We start from the raw sequence: 15,261 nt of genomic DNA, 5'->3' as shown, positions 1-15,261 counted from the left end.
AGGCTCACGAGAGGGGCGCAGGTTGCATCCGCGTAGACACAAAATTTGGCGCCGCCCAGCGTGGGGCTCGAACCCACGACCCTGAGATTAAGAGTCTCATGCTCTACCGACTGAGCTAGCCGGGCTCCACACAACGCGTTACGAGCCATACAGTATTTATGCGACCTGCGACCCTCTATGGAAGATCCTTTTGACTACAGCTTATTTCCTGCTGCCACAAATGAGCTACAATCCTATTCAATGAAAAATTGTCTCCGAAAGGCATCAAATCTACTTGAAATGATACGTGGCTATCAGCACCATTATTCAACACACATGCTCGACTGTGCGCAGACGCCTGTGGCGTAGCTCTTGGGTCCTGAGTCAGACGCAGTAGTTCCAAGAAAACTCTCCTGATCGGCACTGTGCCGAAAATTTCGCTACACAACCCCTTTGTCTTGCTTGAGCTTCAGGTAGACGCCGGTTTGCAGCCAGGAAGCGCACAGCAGCAACTTTCAACTAGTTTTGTAGTACTCAAACAACACAGTAAAACAGCATGCATCTTTTGCAGAACTGGAAAAACTCGACCGTGACAGGATTCGAACCTGCAATCTTCGGATCCGAAGTCCGACGCCTTATCCATTAGGCCACACGGTCACTGGCGCAATATGCTTCCCCACACACACCTCATTTTCGCCATTTGTACGCTTGCCGGAATGAATTTCCCATCTTTGACGCAATTCTCCATCTCCAATTTCAGTACTAAAAAGGCGACGCTACTTCTTGCTGTGTCCCATCGCAAGTTACATTCAAGCCCTTATGACGCTGATCAAACAAGAGGTTGCAAATCAGCTTCAATCGCTTACTGCCATCTCAGTCGGTTGCAGAAGGTACCTCACCCTATGTCATACAATGGCGAGTTGCCGCTATTACCAAAGCGGCGGCGGCGCCGACGACGACGACAACCGCGAGGGTCTCTACCAGGGGTAGAAAATACATCACAAGAACTAAGTATTTCACGTCGGCATTCTCCGGAGACTGCCAAAACCAGCAGTTTCTGGTGCCTACTTTAATAGCACCATTCGCACTATTCATTTGCGAGAGCACTTCTTTAATACCGCACCCATTCATAATTTTTTTTATCCTTGACCGCTTTTTTCGAAAGGGCTACGGTAGAAGGGGCTTTTACAAAATTCATTTGCCCCCTGTGAGGATCGAACTCACGACCTCTGGTTTACTAGACCAGCGCTCTGCCACTGAGCTAAGGAGGCGCCGCCTAGCGCAATTTTCGGGTACTGTATTCTTGTGGACTAGTGAATCGGAGCCCTTCAGCTGGAAACGCACCGCATTAGCGACCATTATTTGTATTTAGTTAGCACAGCTGCTGCTTTCTTACACATCTCACACGATATCGATGTACGCCTAAAACTTCAAAACAACACATTTAATTCATTTCAGAGTTACTTTCAGCTTCAAAAACCATTCCTCTGATATTCATACGAAGCTAGGCATCGTCGTAACCCGTTACGTTCATTACGCAAGGCTCACGAGAGAGGCGCAGGTTGCATCCGCGTAGACACAAAATTTGGCGCCGCCCAGCGTGGGGCTCGAACCCACGACCCTGAGATTAAGAGTCTCATGCTCTACCGACTGAGCTAGCCGGGCTCCACACAACGCGTTACGAGCCATACAGTATTTACGCGACCTGCGACCCTCTATGGAAGAGCCTTTTGACTACAGCTTATTTCCTGCTGCCACAAATGAGCTACAATCCTATTCAATGAAAAATTGTCTCCGAAAGGCATCAAATCTACTTGAAATGATACGTGGCTATCAGCACCATTATTCAACACACATGCTCGACTGTGCGCAGACGCCTGTGGCGTAGCTCTTGGGTCCTGAGTCAGACGCAGTAGTTCCAAGAAAACTCTCCTGATCGGCACTGTGCCGAAAATTTCGCTACACAACCCCTTTGTCTTGCTTGAGCTTCAGGTAGACGCCGGTTTGCAGCCAGGAAGCGCACAGCAGCAACTTTCAACTAGTTTTGTAGTACTCAAACAACACAGTAAAACAGCATGCATCTTTTGCAGAACTGGAAAAACTCGACCGTGACAGGATTCGAACCTGCAATCTTCGGATCCGAAGTCCGACGCCTTATCCATTAGGCCACACGGTCACTGGCGCAATATGCTTCCCCACACACACCTCATTTTCGCCATTTGTACGCTTGCCGGAATGAATTTCCCATCTTTGACGCAATTCTCCATCTCCAATTTCAGTACTAAAAAGGCGACGCTACTTCTTGCTGTGTCCCATCGCAAGTTACATTCAAGCCCTTATGACGCTGATCAAACAAGAGGTTGCAAATCAGCTTCAATCGCTTACTGCCATCTCAGTCGGTTGCAGAAGGTACCTCACCCTATGTCGTACAATGGCGAGTTGCCGCTATTACCAAAGCGGCGGCGGCGCCGACGTCGACGACAACCGCGAGGGTCTCTACCAGGGGTAGAAAATACATCACAAGAACTAAGTATTTCACGTCGGCATTCTCCGGAGACTGCCAAAAGCAGCAGTTTCTGGTGCCTACTTTAATAGCACCATTCGCACTATTCATTTGCGAGAGCACTTCTTTAATACCGCACCCATTCATAATTTTTTTTATCCTTGACCGCTTTTTTCGAAAGGGCTACGGTAGAAGGGGCTTTTACAAAATTCATTTGCCCCCTGTGAGGATCGAACTCACGACCTCTGGTTTACTAGACCAGCGCTCTGCCACTGAGCTAAGGAGGCGCCGCCTAGCGCAATTTTCGGGTACTGTATTCTTGTGGACTAGTGAATCGGAGCCCTTCAGCTGGAAACGCACCGCATTAGCGACCATTATTTGTATTTAGTTAGCACAGCTGCTGCTTTCTTACACATCTCACACGATATCGATGTACGCCTAAAACTTCAAAACAACACATTTAATTCATTTCAGAGTTACTTTCAGCTTCAGAAACCATTCCTCTGATATTCATACGAAGCTAGGCATCGTCGTAACCCGTTACGTTCATTACGCAAGGCTCACGAGAGGGGCGCAGGTTGCATCCGCGTAGACACAAAATTTGGCGCCGCCCAGCGTGGGGCTCGAACCCACGACCCTGAGATTAAGAGTCTCATGCTCTACCGACTGAGCTAGCCGGGCTCCACACAACGCGTTACGAGCCATACAGTATTTATGCGACCTGCGACCCTCTATGGAAGATCCTTTTGACTACAGCTTATTTCCTGCTGCCACAAATGAGCTACAATCCTATTCAATGAAAAATTGTCTCCGAAAGGCATCAAATCTACTTGAAATGATACGTGGCTATCAGCACCATTATTCAACACACATGCTCGACTGTGCGCAGACGCCTGTGGCGTAGCTCTTGGGTCCTGAGTCAGACGCAGTAGTTCCAAGAAAACTCTCCTGATCGGCACTGTGCCGAAAATTTCGCTACACAACCCCTTTGTCTTGCTTGAGCTTCAGGTAGACGCCGGTTTGCAGCCAGGAAGCGCACAGCAGCAACTTTCAACTAGTTTTGTAGTACTCAAACAACACAGTAAAACAGCATGCATCTTTTGCAGAACTGGAAAAACTCGACCGTGACAGGATTCGAACCTGCAATCTTCGGATCCGAAGTCCGACGCCTTATCCATTAGGCCACACGGTCACTGGCGCAATATGCTTCCCCACACACACCTCATTTTCGCCATTTGTACGCTTGCCGGAATGAATTTCCCATCTTTGACGCAATTCTCCATCTCCAATTTCAGTACTAAAAAGGCGACGCTACTTCTTGCTGTGTCCCATCGCAAGTTACATTCAAGCCCTTATGACGCTGATCAAACAAGAGGTTGCAAATCAGCTTCAATCGCTTACTGCCATCTCAGTCGGTTGCAGAAGGTACCTCACCCTATGTCATACAATGGCGAGTTGCCGCTATTACCAAAGCGGCGGCGGCGCCGACGACGACGACAACCGCGAGGGTCTCTACCAGGGGTAGAAAATACATCACAAGAACTAAGTATTTCACGTCGGCATTCTCCGGAGACTGCCAAAAGCAGCAGTTTCTGGTGCCTACTTTAATAGCACCATTCGCACTATTCATTTGCGAGAGCACTTCTTTAATACCGCACCCATTCATAATTTTGTTATCCTTGACCGCTTTTTTCGAAAGGGCTACGGTAGAAGGGGCTTTTACAAAATTCATTTGCCCCCTGTGAGGATCGAACTCACGACCTCTGGTTTACTAGACCAGCGCTCTGCCACTGAGCTAAGGAGGCGCCGCCTAGCGCAATTTTCGGGTACTGTATTCTTGTGGACTAGTGAATCGGAGCCCTTCAGCTGGAAACGCACCGCATTAGCGACCATTATTTGTATTTAGTTAGCACAGCTGCTGCTTTCTTACACATCTCACACGATATCGATGTACGCCTAAAACTTCAAAACAACACATTTAATTCATTTCAGAGTTACTTTCAGCTTCAAAAACCATTCCTCTGATATTCATACGAAGCTAGGCATCGTCGTAACCCGTTACGTTCATTACGCAAGGCTCACGAGAGGGGCGCAGGTTGCATCCGCGTAGACACAAAATTTGGCGCCGCCCAGCGTGGGGCTCGAACCCACGACCCTGAGATTAAGAGTCTCATGCTCTACCGACTGAGCTAGCCGGGCTCCACACAACGCGTTACGAGCCATACAGTATTTACGCGACCTGCGACCCTCTATGGAAGAGCCTTTTGACTACAGCTTATTTCCTGCTGCCACAAATGAGCTACAATCCTATTCAATGAAAAATTGTCTCCGAAAGGCATCAAATCTACTTGAAATGATACGTGGCTATCAGCACCATTATTCAACACACATGCTCGACTGTGCGCAGACGCCTGTGGCGTAGCTCTTGGGTCCTGAGTCAGACGCAGTAGTTCCAAGAAAACTCTCCTGATCGGCACTGTGCCGAAAATTTCGCTACACAACCCCTTTGTCTTGCTTGAGCTTCAGGTAGACGCCGGTTTGCAGCCAGGAAGCGCACAGCAGCAACTTTCAACTAGTTTTGTAGTACTCAAACAACACAGTAAAACAGCATGCATCTTTTGCAGAACTGGAAAAACTCGACCGTGACAGGATTCGAACCTGCAATCTTCGGATCCGAAGTCCGACGCCTTATCCATTAGGCCACACGGTCACTGGCGCAATATGCTTCCCCACACACACCTCATTTTCGCCATTTGTACGCTTGCCGGAATGAATTTCCCATCTTTGACGCAATTCTCCATCTCCAATTTCAGTACTAAAAAGGCGACGCTACTTCTTGCTGTGTCCCATCGCAAGTTACATTCGAGCCCTTATGACGCTGATCAAACAAGAGGTTGCAAATCAGCTTCAATCGCTTACTGCCATCTCAGTCGGTTGCAGAAGGTACCTCACCCTATGTCATACAATGGCGAGTTGCCGCTATTACCAAAGCGGCGGCGGCGCCGACGACGACGACAACCGCGAGGGTCTCTACCAGGGGTAGAAAATACATCACAAGAACTAAGTATTTCACGTCGGCATTCTCCGGAGACTGCCAAAAGCAGCAGTTTTTTTTTTTTTTTTTACTTTATTGTTATTTTAAAGCCTGTACAGCAGGCAGGCTGTCAGCAGCATACTACGCTGCTCTTCAGCCATAGAAGGTACAATCAGCAATAACAGGAGAAAAACATAAAAGTTACAAAACGGTGGGCAATAAACAGGAGACATAGAGAAACAAACACGGAGCCGTTCACACTCGACGATAAGCCACACTGCAAACTGTTGAGACGACGCACAAACACTGAAGGAGACGATGGCACTGGTGAACGATGGAGTGTGACGGTAAACACTGAACACTAAACATGACGGCACACACGATACACTGATGGCGGCGATCTCCGGCGCGCGAATGTCCACTGAGCGTGTGCGAGTCCGGGGACCTGCCAAGAGGGCAACAGGGATGAGGAGGGGGAGAGGGGAGGAAAAGAGGATGCCATGGCTTAGGAGACGGGGACAGGAGGATAGGGACAGGGGAGGGGGGGGCCCGGGGGACGAGGGACGAGAAAAGGAGGAGGGAGGGAAAGGGGAGAGAAGGGAGGGAGGGTGCCCCGAGGAGCAAGCACAGGAGGAGGGTGGGAGGATCAAAGTTGGTAGGAGGGGTAGATGGAGGGGAGGAGGGCATCATCAGGGAGGGGGAGCTGGCGGAAGCCACCTTGGGAGAGGGTAAGGAGGGTGGAGAGATGGAGACCGGGTGGGACGTGGGAGTACAGGCGTGGCAGCGGGCGGGGGTGGGAGAGGATCGGGGAGACGAGCGGGTGAGGAGGATCGAGTTTACGGGAGGTGTATAGGATGCGTATCCTTTCGAGGAAGAGGAGGAGGTGGGGGAAGGGGATAAGGTCATACAGGATCCGCGTGGGGGAAGGGAGACGGATGCGATAGGCAAGGCGGAGAGCATGGCGTTCAAGGATTTGGAGGGATTTATAAAAGGAAGGGGGGGCGGAGATCCAGGCGGGATGGGCGTAACAGAGGATAGGGCGGATGAGGGACTTATAGGTGTGGAGGACGGTGGAGGGGTCCAGACCCCACGTTCGGCCGGAAAGGAGCTTGAGGAGACGGAGTCGGGAACGTGCCTTGGCTTGGATTGTCTGGAGATGGGGAGTCCAGGAGAGGCGACGGTCGAGGGTGACGCCAAGGTACTTAAGGGTGGGGGTGAGAGCGATGGGACGGCCATAAACGGTGAGATAGAAATCAAGGAGGCGGAAGGAGGGAGTGGTTTTGCCTACAATGATCGCCTGGGTTTTGGAAGGATTGACCTTGAGCAACCACTGGTTGCACCAAGCGGTGAACCGATCAAGATGGGATTGGAGAAGGTGTTGGGAGCGTCGCAGGGTGGGGGCAAGGGCAAGGAAGGCGGTGTCATCGGCAAACTGGAGAAGGTGGACGGGGGGTGACGGCGGCGGCATGTCCGCCGTGTACAACAAGTACAGAAGGGGGGAGAGGACGGAGCCTTGGGGCACACCGGCGGAGGGGAAAAAGGTGTAGGAATCGGTGTTATGGATGGTGACATAGGAAGGACGGCGGGAGAGAAAGGAACCGATCAGACGAACGTAGTTAATGGGAAGGGCGAAGGTTTGGAGCTTGAAGAGGAGACCGGAATGCCATACGCGGTCATATGCGCGTTCGAGGTCAAGAGAGAGGAAGATTGCGGCGCGACGGGAATTGAGCTGTTCGGAAAGGAGATGAGTGAGGTGAAGGAGAAGATCGTCGGAAGAGAAGGACGGCCGAAAGCCACACTGGGTAACGGGGAGGAGGCGGTGCTGGCGGAGATGCTGGTGGATGCGGCGGGTGAGGATAGATTCCAGGACCTTGCTGAAGACCGAGGTAAGGCTGATGGGACGGTAGGAGGAGACGGCGGACGGCGGTTTGCCAGGTTTGAGGAACATGAGGATACGGGAGGTTTTCCACAGGTCGGGGTAGTAACCGGTGGACAGGACTACATTGTAGAGCCTGGCCAGGGTGGAGAGAAAAGAGACAGGAGCTTCACGAAGGTGACGGTAGGTGACACGATCGTGACCAGGAGCGGTGTTGCGTTTGGTGCGGAGTGTATTGATGAGATCCTGTGTGGTGATGGGGGCATTAAGGTCCGTGTGTGGAATGTTGTCCAAGTACTGGAAACCAGGAGCGAGGGGAGGGACAGAGGTATCAGTTCGATCGCGGATATCTGGGAAGAGGGAGTAATCGAACTGGGGATCATCAGGGATGGAAAACACATCAGACAGGTAGGAGGCAAAGTGATTGGCCTTACTAAGGGCGTCAGGAAAGGGGCGATCATCGTGGAGAAGAGGATAGTAGGGGGAGGGTTTAGTTCCGGTAAGGCGACGGAAGGCGGTCCAGAACTTGGACGAGTTTATAGGGAGGGTAGCAGTTAAACGGGTGCATGTCTGTCGCCAGTCCCGGCGTTTCTTGGCCGCGAGCAAATTTCGAATGTGTCGCTGTAGTTGCCGGTGGCGTCGTAGGGTGTCCGGGTCACGCGTGCGGAGGAAGGCACGGTAGAGACGACGGGATTCACGGAGGAGGAGGACGGCCTGTGGTGGTAAGGTAGGACGGTGGGGGTGGATGGCAACAGTAGGGACGTGGGCCTCCACGGCCTCAGACAAGGTCTGCTGGAGAAAGGAGGCGGCATGGGTGACATCATCAGGACGGCGGTAGGCGAGAGGGTGGCTATCGACCTGAGTGGAGAGGGTATCCCGGTAGGCATTCCAGTTGGCACGGGAATAGTCATGGATGTACTTAGGGGGAGGGTCATGACGAGGGTCGGGGCAGGGGCGCCGGCCGTCTGAAACAGTGAGGAGGACAGGGAGATGGTCGCTACCAACAGGCTCCAGGACATCCACCGTAATGCGACCAAGGAGGTTGGGGGAGGAGAGGATAACATCGGGAGTGGAGTTGGATTCGGGACGAGTATGCTGGGGGATGGGGATGAGGTCGCCTTGAAGGGAGGAGAGGAACCGATGCCACCGCCGTAACTGGGCAGCGGAGCGACTATGGATGTTGAGGTCGGCGGCGATCACATAGGAGGAGAAGGTACGGTCGATGTGGGAGAGGAAGTCGAAAGGAAGAGGGGCGTTGGGGCGGACATAGATGGTGGCACAGGTAATGGTAAGGCCGGGGAAGAAGAGACTAAGGATCAGGTGTTCGGTGGGGTCGGGAAGGAGAGGCTGGAGCCGAACGGGGATCTGGCGGTGGTGGCCAATGGCAACTCCGCCACGCGCAACTGGGAGGGGATTATCGGAGCGGTGGAGGAGATAGGGGGAGGTGTGGATGGAGTGGTGGGGTTGGAGGAAGGTTTCATTGAGGAGGAAGGCATCCACACGGTGGGTAGCAAGGGTGTGCAGGAAGAGGTTCTTGTTGGCGGGAAGGGAGCGGATATTGTTGAAAAGGATACGATGCTGTCGCGCCATGATAAGGACTTAGACGAGGGTGTCAAGGCGGGAGAAGGTGAAATGGGCCTGGTTATTGGAAAAGGTGGCGTACATTGTAAGGTGGAATATGGAACGGGCGGCGAGGGAGATCTGTTGTAAGGTGTGGGGGCGCTGAAAGGGATGGACGTTTTGAAGGACAATGGTGAGGAACCTGATGATGTCCTCAGCAGTGGGGGGGGGACGAAGGGAATTGCCAGGAGGGGTGGGGGCGTCCAGGGGACGGACAGGTACGGTGAGTTCAGGAGTGGTGGGAGGGGGTCGGGCTTTGCACTTTTGGGAGTAGGTGGGGTGGGGGAGGCTGCAGGTATTACAGGAGGGAGGGGATTGGAGGTTGGGGCACTGCCGGAGGAAGTGCGCTTGCCGACAATGTGGGCAGGTGGGGGCCTCGCGGCACTCTGCTGTTGGATGTGCATTGTAGCGCAGACATCTCTGGCAGCGCAGGGATTGAGGGGGGGAACGGGAGGGGTCGACTTTGAACCGCTGATTGAAGAGGAGGGCACCCTCCTTCAGGAGACGGTCAATGGAGGGGGCGTCCTCAGAGAAAACCCGCATAAGGCGGGTGGGGCCGGTCGCGTTGAAAATGCGGCGGACCGCCCGCACCTCCAGGGTGGGATGGGCCTTCAGCTCCGCCAGCACCTCCTCCTCCGTGATCGACGGGCTAAGCCGAGTGATCACGGCGGTGAGGGTCGGCGGGCGACGCGGGGGTTGGGGTTGGCGGGTAGGAGACGGGGAGGGAGCAGGGGTGAGGGAGGCGTGAGGACCAAAACGGGTGATGGGGAGGCGGGAGAGGATGTCAGTATGGAGGGTTGGGCTGGGGGAGGAGATAAGAACAGAATCCCGTCTGGGAGTAAGGAGAGAGATGGGGACGCCAGGGAAATGTTGGCGGAGGAGGAGGGAGAGATTCCGGGCCTCGAGGAAGGAAGGATCGGGACGGGACAGGAGATATTTGTAGAGACCGGGTGGGGAGGAGGAGGAGGAGGAGGTGGAGGGAGCGGGGCCTGGTGGGGAGACGTCCATGGCATTTTGGGGTGGGGATGGCGGGCGGGGTGAAGCCTTTTTAGGAGCAGAGGAAGTGGAGGCGCCACTAGGGCGTTTGACAGCGGCAGATGGGCGGGTGGTGACAGGAGGGACGGGAACGATGGGGAGGTGGTGGGAAGGGACAGGTCCCGGCACGGACGCAGCAGTCGGCGCCGGAGATAGTGACTGTGACGGTGCAGGCGAATGTGGCAGTGATGGTGATGGTGACGATGATGACGGTGGTGGCGGTGATGGCGATGGCGATGGCGATGGGGAGAGCTGGGCGTGGGCAGTGGCCCGACGGGCCACCACCCTAGCCGGAGCTGCAGTGACAGGCTGGGGGAGTGGGGGGAAAGGATCAGAACGAGAGGAAGAGGCGGGAGATGGGGAGACAAAGAGCGAGGGCGAAGGGATAGAGAGGAGGGGAGGGATGGAAGGAGGGGGGTGGGATTGGGCACACCAAGTGATAGTGGTGGAGGCGGCGGAAGGGGACGTATACACGATGGCGGTGGTGGTAGTAGTGACGGTGGTGGTGGGGGCGGACATGACGACAAGAAGAAGAAAGAAAAACGCAGCACTAAAAGGACAGGACACACACTGGGGGACGACGGACGGCGACGGCGACGGCGACGGCGACGGCGACGGCGACGGCGACGGCGACGGCGAGAGGCAGGGACGCTGCTGCCGCGGACGGGGCCGGGGCGGCGGCGGCTGCGGCGGCTGCTGCTGCTGCTGCTGCTGGCTGCTGCTGGCTGGACTGCTGCTGCCACCGGAGGGCTGGCTGGCTGGCTGGCTGGCTGGCTGGCTGGCTGGCTGGCTGGCTGGCTGGCGGGCTGGCGGGCTGCGGGACCACTGCTGCAGGCCGGGACCGGGAACTGCTGGCTGGCTGGCTGGCTGGCTGGCTGGCTGGCTGGCTGGCTGGCTGGCTGGCACCTGGAACCCCTAACACTTCGATTAGCGCGAAAAAGGCACAATCGAAGGGCGGTAACCTTGCGGTGTACCGCCGGAGATGCCAAAAGCAGCAGTTTCTGGTGCCTACTTTAATAGCACCATTCGCACTATTCATTTGCGAGAGCACTTCTTTAATACCGCACCCATTCATAATTTTTTTTATCCTTGACCGCTTTTTTCGAAAGGGCTACGGTAGAATGGGCTTTTACAAAATTCATTTGCCCCCTGTGAGGATCGAACTCACGACCTCTGGTTTACTAGACCAGCGCTCTGCCACTGAGCTAAGGAGGCGCCACCTAGCGCAATTTTCGGGTACTGTATTCTTGTGGACTAGTGAATCGGAGCCCTTCAGCTGGAAACGCACCGCATTAGCGACCATTATTTGTATTTAGTTAGCACAGCTGCTGCTTTCTTACACATCTCACACGATATCGATGTACGCCTAAAACTTCAAAACAACACATTTAATTCATTTCAGAGTTACTTTCAGCTTCAAAAACCATTCCTCTGATATTCATACGAAGCTAGGCATCGTCGTAACCCGTTACGTTCATTACGCAAGGCTCACGAGAGGGGCGCAGGTTGCATCCGCGTAGACACAAAATTTGGCGCCGCCCAGCGTGGGGCTCGAACCCACGACCCTGAGATTAAGAGTCTCATGCTCTACCGACTGAGCTAGCCGGGCTCCACACAACGCGTTACGAGCCATACAGTATTTACGCGACCTGCGACCCTCTATGGAAGAGCCTTTTGACTACAGCTTATTTCCTGCTGCCACAAATGAGCTACAATCCTATTCAATGAAAAATTGTCTCCGAAAGGCATCAAATCTACTTGAAATGATACGTGGCTATCAGCACCATTATTCAACACACATGCTCGACTGTGCGCAGACGCCTGTGGCGTAGCTCTTGGGTCCTGAGTCAGACGCAGTAGTTCCAAGAAAACTCTCCTGATCGGCACTGTGCCGAAAATTTCGCTACACAACCCCTTTGTCTTGCTTGAGCTTCAGGTAGACGCCGGTTTGCAGCCAGGAAGCGCACAGCAGCAACTTTCAACTAGTTTTGTAGTACTCAAACAACACAGTAAAACAGCATGCATCTTTTGCAGAACTGGAAGAACTCGACCGTGACAGGATTCGAACCTGCAATCTTCGGATCCGAAGTCCGACGCCTTATCCATTAGGCCACACGGTCACTGGCGCAATATGCTTCCCCACACACACCTCATTGTCGCCATTTGTACGCTTGCCGGAATGAATTTCCCATCTTTGACGCAATTCTCCATCTCCAATTTCAGTACTAAAAAGGCGACGCTACTTCTTGCTGTGTCCCATCGCAAGTTACATTCAAGCCCTTATGACGCTGATCAAACAAGAGGTTGCAAATCAGCTTCAATCGCTTACTGCCATCTCAGTCGGTTGCAGAAGGTACCTCACCCTATGTCATACAATGGCGAGTTGCCGCTATTACCAAAGCGGCGGCGGCGCCGACGACGACGACAACCGCGAGGGTCTCTACCAGGGGTAGAAAATACATCACAAGAACTAAGTATTTCACGTCGGCATTCTCCGGAGACTGCCAAAACCAGCAGTTTCTGGTGCCTACTTTAATAGCACCATTCGCACTATTCATTTGCGAGAGCACTTCTTTAATACCGCACCCATTCATAATTTTTTTTATCCTTGACCGCTTTTTTCGAAAGGGCTACGGTAGAAGGGGCTTTTACAAAATTCATTTGCCCCCTGTGAGGATCGAACTCACGACCTCTGGCTTACTAGACCAGCGCTCTGCCACTGAGCTAAGGAGGCGCCGCCTAGCGCAATTTTCGGGTACTGTATTCTTGTGGACTAGTGAATCGGAGCCCTTCAGCTGGAAACGCACCGCATTAGCGACCATTATTTGTATTTAGTTAGCACAGCTGCTGCTTTCTTACACATCTCACACGATATCGATGTACGCCTAAAACTTCAAAACAACACATTTCATTCATTTCAGAGTTACTTTCAGCTTCAAAAACCATTCCTCTGATATTCATACGAAGCTAGGCATCGTCGTAACCCGTTACGTTCATTACGCAAGGCTCACGAGAGAGGCGCAGGTTGCATCCGCGTAGACACAAAATTTGGCGCCGCCCAGCGTGGGGCTCGAACCCACGACCCTGAGATTAAGAGTCTCATGCTCTACCGACTGAGCTAGCCGGGCTCCACACAACGCGTTACGAGCCATACAGTATTTACGCGACCTGCGACCCTCTATGGAAGAGCCTTTTGACTACAGCTTATTTCCTGCTGCCACAAATGAGCTACAATCCTATTCAATGAAAAATTGTCTCCGAAAGGCATCAAATCTACTTGAAATGATACGTGGCTATCAGCACCATTATTCAACACACATGCTCGACTGTGCGCAGACGCCTGTGGCGTAGCTCTTGGGTCCTGAGTCAGACGCAGTAGTTCCAAGAAAACTCTCCTGATCGGCACTGTGCCGAAAATTTCGCTACACAACCCCTTTGTCTTGCTTGAGCTTCAGGTAGACGCCGGTTTGCAGCCAGGAAGCGCACAGCAGCAACTTTCAACTAGTTTTGTAGTACTCAAACAACACAGTAAAACAGCATGCATCTTTTGCAGAACTGGAAGAACTCGACCGTGACAGGATTCGAACCTGCAATCTTCGGATCCGAAGTGCGACGCCTTATCCATTAGGCCACACGGTCACTGGCGCAATATGCTTCCCCACACACACCTCATTGTCGCCATTTGTACGCTTGCCGGAATGAATTTCCCATCTTTGACGCAATTCTCCATCTCCAATTTCAGTACTAAAAAGGCGACGCTACTTCTTGCTGTGTCCCATCGCAAGTTACATTCAAGCCCTTATGACGCTGATCAAACAAGAGGTTGCAAATCAGCTTCAATCGCTTACTGCCATCTCAGTCGGTTGCAGAAGGTACCTCACCCTATGTCATACAATGGCGAGTTGCCGCTATTACCAAAGCGGCGGCGGCGCCGACGACGACGACAACCGCGAGGGTCTCTACCAGGGGTAGAAAATACATCACAAGAACTAAGTATTTCACGTCGGCATTCTCCGGAGACTGCCAAAACCAGCAGTTTCTGGTGCCTACTTTAATAGCACCATTCGCACTATTCATTTGCGAGAGCACTTCTTTAATACCGCACCCATTCATAATTTTTTTTATCCTTGACCGCTTTTTTCGAAAGGGCTACGGTAGAAGGGGCTTTTACAAAATTCATTTGCCCCCTGTGAGGATCGAACTCACGACCTCTGGTTTACTAGACCAGCGCTCTGCCACTGAGCTAAGGAGGCGCCGCCTAGCGCAATTTTCGGGTACTGTATTCTTGTGGACTAGTGAATCGGAGCCCTTCAGCTGGAAACGCACCGCATTAGCGACCATTATTTGTATTTAGTTAGCACAGCTGCTGCTTTCTTACACATCTCACACGATATCGATGTACGCCTAAAACTTCAAAACAACACATTTAATTCATTTCAGAGTTACTTTCAGCTTCAAAAACCATTCCTCTGATATTCATACGAAGCTAGGCATCGTCGTAACCCGTTACGTTCATTACGCAAGGCTCACGAGAGAGGCGCAGGTTGCATCCGCGTAGACACAAAATTTGGCGCCGCCCAGCGTGGGGCTCGAACCCACGACCCTGAGATTAAGAGTCTCATGCTCTACCGACTGAGCTAGCCGGGCTCCACACAACGCGTTACGAGCCATACAGTATTTACGCGACCTGCGACCCTCTATGGAAGAGCCTTTTGACTACAGCTTATTTCCTGCTGCCACAAATGAGCTACAATCCTATTCAATGAAAAATTGTCTCCGAAAGGCATCAAATCTACTTGAAATGATACGTGGCTATCAGCACCATTATTCAACACACATGCTCGACTGTGCGCAGACGCCTGTGGCGTAGCTCTTGGGTCCTGAGTCAGACGCAGTAGTTCCAAGAAAACTCTCCTGATCGGCACTGTGCCGAAAATTTCGCTACACAACCCCTTTGTCTTGCTTGAGCTTCAGGTAGACGCCGGTTTGCAGCCAGGAAGCGCACAGCAGCAACTTTCAACTAGTTTTGTAGTACTCAAACAACACAGTAAAACAGCATGCATCTTTTGCAGAACTGGAAAAACTCGACCGTGACAGGATTCGAACCTGCAATCTTCGGATCCGAAGTCCGACGCCTTATCCATTAGGCCACACGGTCACTGGCGCAATATGCTTCCCCACACACACCTCATTTTCGCCATTTGTACGCTTGCC

At 52.7% G+C, this 15,261-nt stretch overlaps 20 non-coding genes across 20 annotated transcripts; all 20 read right to left on the bottom strand.

Annotated features, from left to right (window-relative positions):
- Nucleotides 1–52: 52 nt before the first annotated feature.
- Trnak-cuu lies at nucleotides 53–125 on the bottom strand. The gene has a single exon. It is a non-coding gene; the product is annotated as a tRNA-Lys (tRNA).
- Nucleotides 126–563: 438 nt separating this feature from the next.
- Trnar-ucg lies at nucleotides 564–636 on the bottom strand. The gene has a single exon. It is a non-coding gene; the product is annotated as a tRNA-Arg (tRNA).
- A 542-nt stretch (nucleotides 637–1,178) lies between these two features.
- Trnat-agu lies at nucleotides 1,179–1,250 on the bottom strand. The gene has a single exon. It is a non-coding gene; the product is annotated as a tRNA-Thr (tRNA).
- Nucleotides 1,251–1,571: 321 nt separating this feature from the next.
- Nucleotides 1,572–1,644, bottom strand: Trnak-cuu. Its single transcript has one exon. It is a non-coding gene; the product is annotated as a tRNA-Lys (tRNA).
- A 438-nt stretch (nucleotides 1,645–2,082) lies between these two features.
- Trnar-ucg lies at nucleotides 2,083–2,155 on the bottom strand. Its single transcript has one exon. It is a non-coding gene; the product is annotated as a tRNA-Arg (tRNA).
- Nucleotides 2,156–2,697: 542 nt separating this feature from the next.
- On the bottom strand, nucleotides 2,698–2,769 carry Trnat-agu. Its single transcript has one exon. It is a non-coding gene; the product is annotated as a tRNA-Thr (tRNA).
- A 321-nt stretch (nucleotides 2,770–3,090) lies between these two features.
- Nucleotides 3,091–3,163, bottom strand: Trnak-cuu. Its single transcript has one exon. It is a non-coding gene; the product is annotated as a tRNA-Lys (tRNA).
- Nucleotides 3,164–3,601: 438 nt separating this feature from the next.
- On the bottom strand, nucleotides 3,602–3,674 carry Trnar-ucg. The gene has a single exon. It is a non-coding gene; the product is annotated as a tRNA-Arg (tRNA).
- Nucleotides 3,675–4,215: 541 nt separating this feature from the next.
- On the bottom strand, nucleotides 4,216–4,287 carry Trnat-agu. The gene has a single exon. It is a non-coding gene; the product is annotated as a tRNA-Thr (tRNA).
- Nucleotides 4,288–4,608: 321 nt separating this feature from the next.
- Nucleotides 4,609–4,681, bottom strand: Trnak-cuu. Its single transcript has one exon. It is a non-coding gene; the product is annotated as a tRNA-Lys (tRNA).
- A 438-nt stretch (nucleotides 4,682–5,119) lies between these two features.
- Nucleotides 5,120–5,192, bottom strand: Trnar-ucg. The gene has a single exon. It is a non-coding gene; the product is annotated as a tRNA-Arg (tRNA).
- Nucleotides 5,193–11,190: 5,998 nt separating this feature from the next.
- Trnat-agu lies at nucleotides 11,191–11,262 on the bottom strand. Its single transcript has one exon. It is a non-coding gene; the product is annotated as a tRNA-Thr (tRNA).
- Nucleotides 11,263–11,583: 321 nt separating this feature from the next.
- Nucleotides 11,584–11,656, bottom strand: Trnak-cuu. Its single transcript has one exon. It is a non-coding gene; the product is annotated as a tRNA-Lys (tRNA).
- A 438-nt stretch (nucleotides 11,657–12,094) lies between these two features.
- On the bottom strand, nucleotides 12,095–12,167 carry Trnar-ucg. Its single transcript has one exon. It is a non-coding gene; the product is annotated as a tRNA-Arg (tRNA).
- A 542-nt stretch (nucleotides 12,168–12,709) lies between these two features.
- Trnat-agu lies at nucleotides 12,710–12,781 on the bottom strand. Its single transcript has one exon. It is a non-coding gene; the product is annotated as a tRNA-Thr (tRNA).
- A 321-nt stretch (nucleotides 12,782–13,102) lies between these two features.
- Trnak-cuu lies at nucleotides 13,103–13,175 on the bottom strand. The gene has a single exon. It is a non-coding gene; the product is annotated as a tRNA-Lys (tRNA).
- Nucleotides 13,176–13,613: 438 nt separating this feature from the next.
- Nucleotides 13,614–13,686, bottom strand: Trnar-ucg. Its single transcript has one exon. It is a non-coding gene; the product is annotated as a tRNA-Arg (tRNA).
- A 542-nt stretch (nucleotides 13,687–14,228) lies between these two features.
- On the bottom strand, nucleotides 14,229–14,300 carry Trnat-agu. Its single transcript has one exon. It is a non-coding gene; the product is annotated as a tRNA-Thr (tRNA).
- A 321-nt stretch (nucleotides 14,301–14,621) lies between these two features.
- On the bottom strand, nucleotides 14,622–14,694 carry Trnak-cuu. Its single transcript has one exon. It is a non-coding gene; the product is annotated as a tRNA-Lys (tRNA).
- A 438-nt stretch (nucleotides 14,695–15,132) lies between these two features.
- On the bottom strand, nucleotides 15,133–15,205 carry Trnar-ucg. Its single transcript has one exon. It is a non-coding gene; the product is annotated as a tRNA-Arg (tRNA).
- Nucleotides 15,206–15,261: the final 56 nt, after the last annotated feature.

The sequence above is a fragment of the Schistocerca americana genome, chromosome 7 (assembly GCF_021461395.2).
Source record: "Schistocerca americana isolate TAMUIC-IGC-003095 chromosome 7, iqSchAmer2.1, whole genome shotgun sequence".
NCBI classification, from domain to species: domain Eukaryota; kingdom Metazoa; phylum Arthropoda; class Insecta; order Orthoptera; family Acrididae; genus Schistocerca; species Schistocerca americana.
Note: the sequence above shows the minus strand (reverse complement) of the source record. Positions and strands in the feature narration are given on the sequence as shown.